Source organism: Echinops telfairi, unplaced genomic scaffold (genome assembly GCF_000313985.2).
Source record: "Echinops telfairi isolate 266 unplaced genomic scaffold, ASM31398v2 ScPeMD7_5592;HRSCAF=6446, whole genome shotgun sequence".
Classification (NCBI taxonomy): domain Eukaryota; kingdom Metazoa; phylum Chordata; class Mammalia; order Afrosoricida; family Tenrecidae; genus Echinops; species Echinops telfairi.
In genome coordinates this window covers 3,685,808-3,693,787 of record NW_022109491.1, presented here as the reverse complement: position 1 = coordinate 3,693,787, position 7,980 = coordinate 3,685,808, and positions in this window count along the sequence as shown.

Below are 7,980 nucleotides of genomic sequence, written 5' to 3'. Positions count from 1 at the left end.
CTGGTGGTTTCAAACTCCTGACCTTGTGTTAACAGCCCAGATTGTGATCACTACCCCTCCAGAGCTCCCCAGGGCCAGACGGTAGATGGTAAGCATCTCAACTTTGTAAGCCGAGAGGGAAGCGATGATACTGTCTCTTCTGGTGCTGTGGGTTAGACGTTGGGCTGCTGACTAAAAAGTTGGGGGTTCAACCTTACCAGCTGCCCTGAGAAAGATGAGGCTATCAACAGAACCATACAGTCAGAAAAAGAACCTCTGAAACCCCACTTTCTGCCACCCACGTTGAAGAGAAGGCTGCTGGCAAGGCAGGGAACGCAGCTATGTGAGCGCAGGTCTCCGTAGATTCATTTCTACAATCAGATTGGATGTCAACATACAGAGTCAGAATTGTAGGAGGCCGGGTGTTAAAGGAATGAGGCCACGCCCCTTTGTAGAAATACACAGAAAGGGGGAACCGATCACAAGGATCTACATATAACCCCCTCCCTGGGGGGCGGACAACAGAAAAATGGGTGAAGGGAGACACTGGACAGTGTGAGACATGAAATAATAATACTTTATAAATGATCAAGGGTTCGTGAGAGAGGGAGGGTGGAGGGGAAAAAATGAGGAGCTGATACTAAGGCCTCAAGTAGAAAGAAAATGTTTTGAGAAGGATGAGGGTAACATATGTCCAAATGTGCTTGACACAGTGGATGGATGGATGGATTGTGATAAGGGTTGTACGAGCCCCAATAAAATGATTAAAGAAGAAAGAAAGAGATACACAGGGGAAGCATATCTCCGTTGTCAGCGATATTGCTGGCTTACCAAAAGTTCACTTTGAACACAAGAAGCCAGGTAAGGGTGGATGCATTTAGGTAGCGTTGTGGCTTCAAGGTGTAATTTAAATTTTGCTAGTTGCTTATGTCACAACTCATGCCCATTACATGTCATGATACATGGGAACGATGAGTTGTGTTTGTACAATAGTCATTGCTAAGGAGTCTGTGTGGTCCCGTGTGGGAGGCCAGCCTCCCCACAACCAAATGGGTCCAAGGGGCAGTTGTGTAATTGAGGGGTAAATGAAAGAGACACCAGCTAAGATAAAGCATGCAAGGGCTCACCTCTCAGTCAGGACTTCAGGAGCCAGGTCCTTGCAGAAAGATCAAGTAATGTAATCTCACAAGTTTATATAGTCTGGGGCACACAGGCCACGGTAAGCACATACGTAACGGAAGGCGTTGTAACATAGGCATGTATGTAACAGGAGGAGGTTGAGCTAGGGGTACACACAATAGGAAGGGGGGGCACTAGGGTCACACATGTGACAGGAAGGCACATAGGTAACAAGATAGGTGTACTTTCGAATTTAGATGCCTCTGAACTCTCCTTCAGAGGGACAATACATTATCCTTATCAGAAGGGAGTGGGTCCTACTTAGGGTGGGACAGACAATAGGGTCTGATTGTCTTTGATGGCAGATAACCTTTAAGCAGTTGCCCGCCTAAAGTCAGTGACCACGTGTTTGCAAACAGCACCTTAGATTTGGCATTATTATGGGGGACATCGTGGGGAATAACTTAGAGAATGTGATTGGGACGCATTCTAACTCATGAAGGTGAAGGTTTCCTCCTCGGGAGCCTTGGCCTCCCAGACTCCTTAATATACAATGTTGAGAGTTTGCCCGCAAAAACCTCTTCCCCGTTGTTTCCCACAATCCGATATGAGAGGGGGCCTGTGTGTGGGGAGGGGGTGCGTGTCTGACACCCTAATGACACCACTGACGCCATAACTGCTTACATAGAGGGATATGTGGGACCTGTGACTTACTCTCATTGCCTCAGTTTCCTTGCCTGTAAAATGGGAATCATATGGCCCACCTGAGAAAGGGCCATGAGGATTAAGTACTCAGGGGCCACAAGCCTTTTTCTGCGGGAGAAAGAGGTGGCTGGCTAGAGCACCACTTCACAGTTTAGTTTGCACTGAGTGACGCCGGAATCTTGCCGAGTGTGGATTCTGACCCAGCAGTCTGAGGCCCCCAGGTGATGCTGCTGCTGCTGGCCTCTACACCATAGGTGAGCACCCGGAACTCTTCTTGAAGGCCAATACATGGTTTGGGACCAGCTGCCCTCCCAGAGGTTGATGACTCAGGCCCTGTAGCCATATAGCTCTCTTCTTCTCCATTTATCTAATCTCAGAGTGGTACTTTATCTATCTGTCTGTCTCTCATCCCACCTTCCATCTTCTTCCGTTTCCTTCCCTGCTTCTTCTACTGCGTTTTGAATGACCATCTTTTCGATCCCAAGTTCCTGCATTCTGTCTGGTTTCCCCTTCTTCAAGTGTGTTAATTAAGATGAATTGTGCATCTACCGTGTCCTGACTCCACATTGAACTTTGGTCCTCAGGAGTTTTCAGTTAGCTGTGATCCTGTCCGTTAGAAGGCGGGTCCATGTGCAGAGTAGAGCCGTCCTCCAGTGTTCCAAGGCTGGGATCTACCGGGTCTGTCTTCTGAGGTGACTCTGGGTGGGTTTGAATCCCTGATCTTTCCCTTAGCAGGCAGTGCTTAAACGTGTGCGCCACCCAGAGACTCCACTGAAGGGAAAATCTGCTTAAAGCTTTTGGCAGTAGCTGTCCATTACTTTATGATCGAGGACAAACTCCATGCCTGGCCCAGAGCCCTGCCTTCTCTGGTTCCCCCCAGCACTACTGGAGGGATGCCCCCTCTCTGTTGGGGTTATTTTAGGGCTCAGCTCAGATAATGCCTGCAAGGCTTGCAGCTTACAGGAGTTAGGTTAAAAAAAAAACATGTAAAACTCAACGGTTATTTTAATGAATTATTCATCTCAGACATTTATAAAAGGCTTCTTTTTCTTCCATGATGGAATTTCATTACTTATTATTATTATTATTGATGGGATGCTCCTAGCTCCTTTTTTGAAAACGTGGACTTGTCTTAAACAACACCACCCAGTGAAATCTCTGACGTGTGGAATGAAGTAGACATTTTGGTTTCAAAATCGTAGTCAATTACTTTCCTACTTAATAAGAGTAAGTGAATAAGAGGTGATTTTAGTCCAAATTTTGTCTATGCCAAGAAATTAGGAAGACAGCTATCCGGCCAACTCATTTGTGCTCGTACCAAAGAAAGATGATCTAACAGAATGTGAAAATTATCCAATAATAATAGCATGAATATCACATGCAAATAAAATTTTGCTAAAGATACTTCAGAAGGAGTTCCAGCAGCACTTCAATAGGACACTTCCAGAAATTCATGCCAGATTCCAAAGAGGATGCAATGTGAGGGATACCATTCTTTTTTTTTTTTTTTTTAATTGGGACAGCATTCTTAACATCAGCTGGATCTTGGCTGAAAGCAGAAACTACCAGAAAGAAGGCTACCCGTGTTTCGTTGTGTGTATAAAGGCATTTGACTTCGTGGACCGTCACCAACCACAGACAGCACTGAGCAGAAGGGGAATTCCATAGCACCTTGCTGTGCTCGTGCTGAGCCTGTAGCTAAATCAAGAGGCAGTTCTTAGCACAGAACAAGGAGTACTGCGTGGTTTGAAACCAGGGTCGTATCCTTTCACCCTCTGCATGCTGAGCAGAGCATCTGAGAAGCTGGAATATAAACGCAAGAATATGGCATCAAGATTAGAGGAAGGTTTATCAACCACCTTCGATGTGCAGCCGACACCACCTTGTGTGCTGAACGTGAGCAGGATTTGAAGCAGTTGCTGATGACGATCAAAGATCGCAGCCTTCCGTGTGGACGGCGACTCACTGTAACAGAGGCCAAACGTCTCACGACTGGCGCGATGAGCACCTCTGTGAAAACACTGAAACTGTCAAGGACTTCATTTCACTGGATCCACAGCCAATGCCCGTGGAAGCAGCGGCCAAGAAATCAAACGACGGCCTGCAACCTGCCGCAGGAGACCGCTATGAGGTGTACAGAAGCAAAGAAAATACCAAGCCAGGGTATTTTCATGGTCACAGATGCATGTGAAAACTGAACCGTGAGGAAGGAAGGCCCGAGGAGAAGAAGATGGCTTTGAGTGGCGGTGTTGGTGAGGAATATTGAAAGCACCGTGGATTGGCAGAGGAGCAAATGTGTCTTGGAAGAAAGCACAGCCAGAATGTTCCTTAGGAGCCATGATGGCAAGACTTCGTCTCCAGTACCGTGGACACGTCATCAGGAGGGACCAGTGCCCTGAGGTCAGCCAAGAAGAGGAAGACCTTTAATGAGATGGACTGACATCGTGGCTGCAAAATGAGCCCAACTCTAACGACGATTGTGAGGACGACGGTGCAGGACCGATGTTTCCTTGTGTTGTCTCGGGAGTTGGAATCCACTCAGTGGTACCTGCAGCCACAACGACAGTTCGCATCCTACTGAAATCAGCTTGCACACTGCAGGTAGTCCCTGGTTTAGAACTGGGCTCCGTTCTGACAACAGCTTTGTAAGTCAGTTGGGGCATAAATCAAATACTTTTAAAAAAAATTTTTTCATTATTAATGCCTTCTATTATCAGTATCTCTATAAATCCAATCTTTATTTGTCTTTGGGAACTGGAAACATATATATAGATATATACATATAGAGATATATATATAAACGTGTGTATCTGTCTATATAGAGAGAGACCAACAGCAGCAACATCAACACTTCCTGCTTCTTCCATTAGAGCACGTTATGAAAGGCAAAACCCAGCAAATAAGAAAGAAGAGGCACAAGTGTGGTTCTTCATCTCCGATCAGTCTGAAAAGCCCTTGGCCAGTGTTCCAAAAGTGGTTGCACGTCTCATTAGGATAGTTGCAGCCGCAGTGTCCATCCGTCTTGTCCAGGGTCTTCCTCTTTCTCACGCCCCTCCACTTTACCAGGGATGCTGTCCTTCTCCAGGGACTGGTCTCTCCTGACAACATGTCCAAAGTGCGTGAGTTGAAGTCTCGGCATCCTTGCCTCTAAGGAGCCTTCTGGCCTTACATCTTCCAAGACAGATTTGTCTGTGTTTTGGAAGGCCATGGTGCGTGGACAATTGCCTGACGCCATGTACATCCATCGCGACAGTGGCCTACAGCGCAGTGTCACTGCTCTCAAACGCCCAGGGTCTACTTTCCACTATTAGAAGAACTTTGCAACAATGCTGAAGGATGCACTGGGTTACCCCTGGCGTTGGCACATGGGCCTCGCCGTCAACCTGGCTTTTCATTCGAGAAAGGGTCATTTTAAGGGTTTCCTCAAGGTGGGACCATGTTTAATGACTTTAAAAGTCCTTTGCTGCATTTTTTCAGCTCCCAGGGTGTGGGAAAGGAGCCTTTGTGGCGTAGCGGTTACTCGCTGGGCTGCTAACTGAAAGGTCAGTAGTTCTAAACCATCCGCTGCTCCATGGGAAAAAGACTAGGCTTTCGACTCCTTAAGTTACATGCTAGTCACAGTGGCCTGGATGGCGGTCGGGCTGTAGGAGAACTACTAACCCAAAGATGGGCCGTATCAGGGGGAGCCAGCAATGCAAGCTACCCCGCACCCCCACCTGCTCTGGCTGACACCCCCGTGTCCCTGCTCTGACCGGGCTCTGTCAGACCTGCGAGGAGGCCTCTGCTCCTGGGCCAGAAGTGCTCTTCCTACAGCTTTCGGTGTCCAGTTGTTCATCCACCAGGCCCAGTCCAACCCACCCTGCCCACTAAAGCCGCAGGGGTCTGCACCTCAACCACAAACCCCCTGCCCTCGAGTGGACGCCTACTCATGGTGAGCCTGTAGGACAGGCTCGAACTGCCCCATGAGTTTTCAGGTCTAATTCATATGGGCGTTGAAAACCCTGACTTTCTCCTGAGACCTGCATCAAGGGGGGACAAACTACAGTTTGCAGGGGAGGGGGGGCTGGGCAAATTTGGCCCTCTGTATGTTTTTGTCAATAAAGTTTTATTGGGCCACAACGAAGCTTGCTTGTTTGCATGTTGCCCGTGGCTGCTTCTTGTCCTACCCCAGCAGCAGAATTGAGTAGCTACAAGAGTGACGATGTGTCCAGCAAACTGAAAGTATTTACCACCTGGCTCTGTGCAGGAAGCTATTGCCAACTGCAGGCTGAAGTATTAATCCATCGCTCGAGTGCGATGCCTGGCAAGTGGGCGGCTCTCAGCAAACACTTGATGAGTGTCGATTAAGCGGGCTTTACATGGATTAGCCTCTATTACCCGCCTCAACAGCCCACGAGGCAGAGACCGGCAAGGGTTCGCCACCCACACTCACACCTACGGGTGACTCTGAAGAAGCTCAGAAGGCTGTGGTTCTAAAGCTGATGGCATAGTGATTACGTGGTGCTACTAACTGCAAGGTCAACAATTCAAATACACCAGCTGCTCTGTGGGAGGACAACGAGGCTTTCTGCTCCCGACAAGCTGGACTGTCTCAGAAACTCCCGGGCAGTTCCACTCCGATGTCTAAGGTCACTATGGATTGACATCGAGGCGATGGCAGTGTTTTTTGGGAAGTCAAAGGAGACCTGGAAGGAAGTGAGGTTCCCACTTCACGTGGGTGTCTGTGTGAACCTCCATGAGACACGGAGGGTCAGCTCACCAGGTGCTGCCCTGCCACGGCCCCCTCCCCCCTATGGAAGGAGCTACGTGACATGGGATTGACACCATGCCTCATGTCTAAAATCTGGAGAATCCTCGCTTCTGATCAAATCTGGCCCTAAGGATTTGGGTAAGGGATTTCAGTATGTATTTCCCTTCTTTTAAAAGCAAGGAAGAGGCAGAGTGAGTAATCGTGCCAGTGAGTGGCAGAGTCTGGTACCCATTAGAAGAGGAGACTTGAGCTTATCCAGTGGATGAGGTTATGGCTGAAGGATGCTAACAGGACCCCAGCTTCACCCCTGGGCCAGCTTGGATCCTCTGTCAGAATGTCTTTCTAGCCTAACTGTTGCAGCTGTGTGTGTACGTGCAAAACGTGTACACACACACACACACACACGTCCTGCATACACATCTCCCTAAGCTGGGTGGCTGCTTATTGTTTCCAAGAATCTCTTCATTACGAATCAGAGGACAGACCCACCAGCAAGCTGGCAAGGGAAAGAAAACAGATGTCTTCCCAGGCAGGCCGGCTTGCACCGAGCAGTAGTTTGTCATGGTGGCTAAGCCCCTGTCTCCAAGAAGTGCAGCCCTGTGTTAAAACAAAACAAAAAAGATGATTGTTTTCACTCCCTGAGTTTAGGAGCTGCTCTGCTTTTGAGAACATAAAGCCACCGCTAATGGGAAGAATGCCGTTTGTCTGTCGGGTCCGGGGCCTTGAACCCAGGGAGTTGGTACTGCAGGGAAGTTTCTCAGGCAGGGAGGTGTATTTCCTCTAGGCAACGGCATGCCTGAGAAGACCCCGAGATGCTTCTGGAAGACAGTGGACAAGTTTCCTTAAAACGGTTCAGCAAGGAAGGAGGCAGTCCCTGGGCTCAGCTCAGGGCTGATTGCCAAACATTATTGTTGACTCAAAAGCCGTTCAAGAAGCACAGGCGCTATATGAGTCCCTCTAGGGGTGTGTGTGTGTGTGTGTGTACACACCGATCAAGGGCTAGAAGAAGCCACCCTAACCATGAGCAGAGGAAGCCAAGGAGGACCACCGGGCAAAAGTAGGGGAAGGTGAGGGTGAGTGGGTGGCTTTTCCCTTTGAACTGGGCATACTTCAGTAGTATTCCTTTCCCTGTGTACTTAAAAAATAAAAGCAAAGAGAATTGGCTTCCCATAATAAAAAGGAAATCGCTTTGTGTTAAACAAAAAGGCCTTCAACTTCTAAGAATGAGGAGGCTACAGAACACAAAAGAACTTCCTGGTTTGAGGGATTGCTAGTTTAATCATGTTTGGAAGCTGACTAAGAAACCTATCCCCACCTTTCCACGGTGGATTCAATAAAGCGTTTATTGAAACTTCCCTGTTGAAGAAAAGGGATATGTCTGTGTTATTTTTCTCTGTCCTTGTCTCCCCCCCAACCCTGTGTGTGTG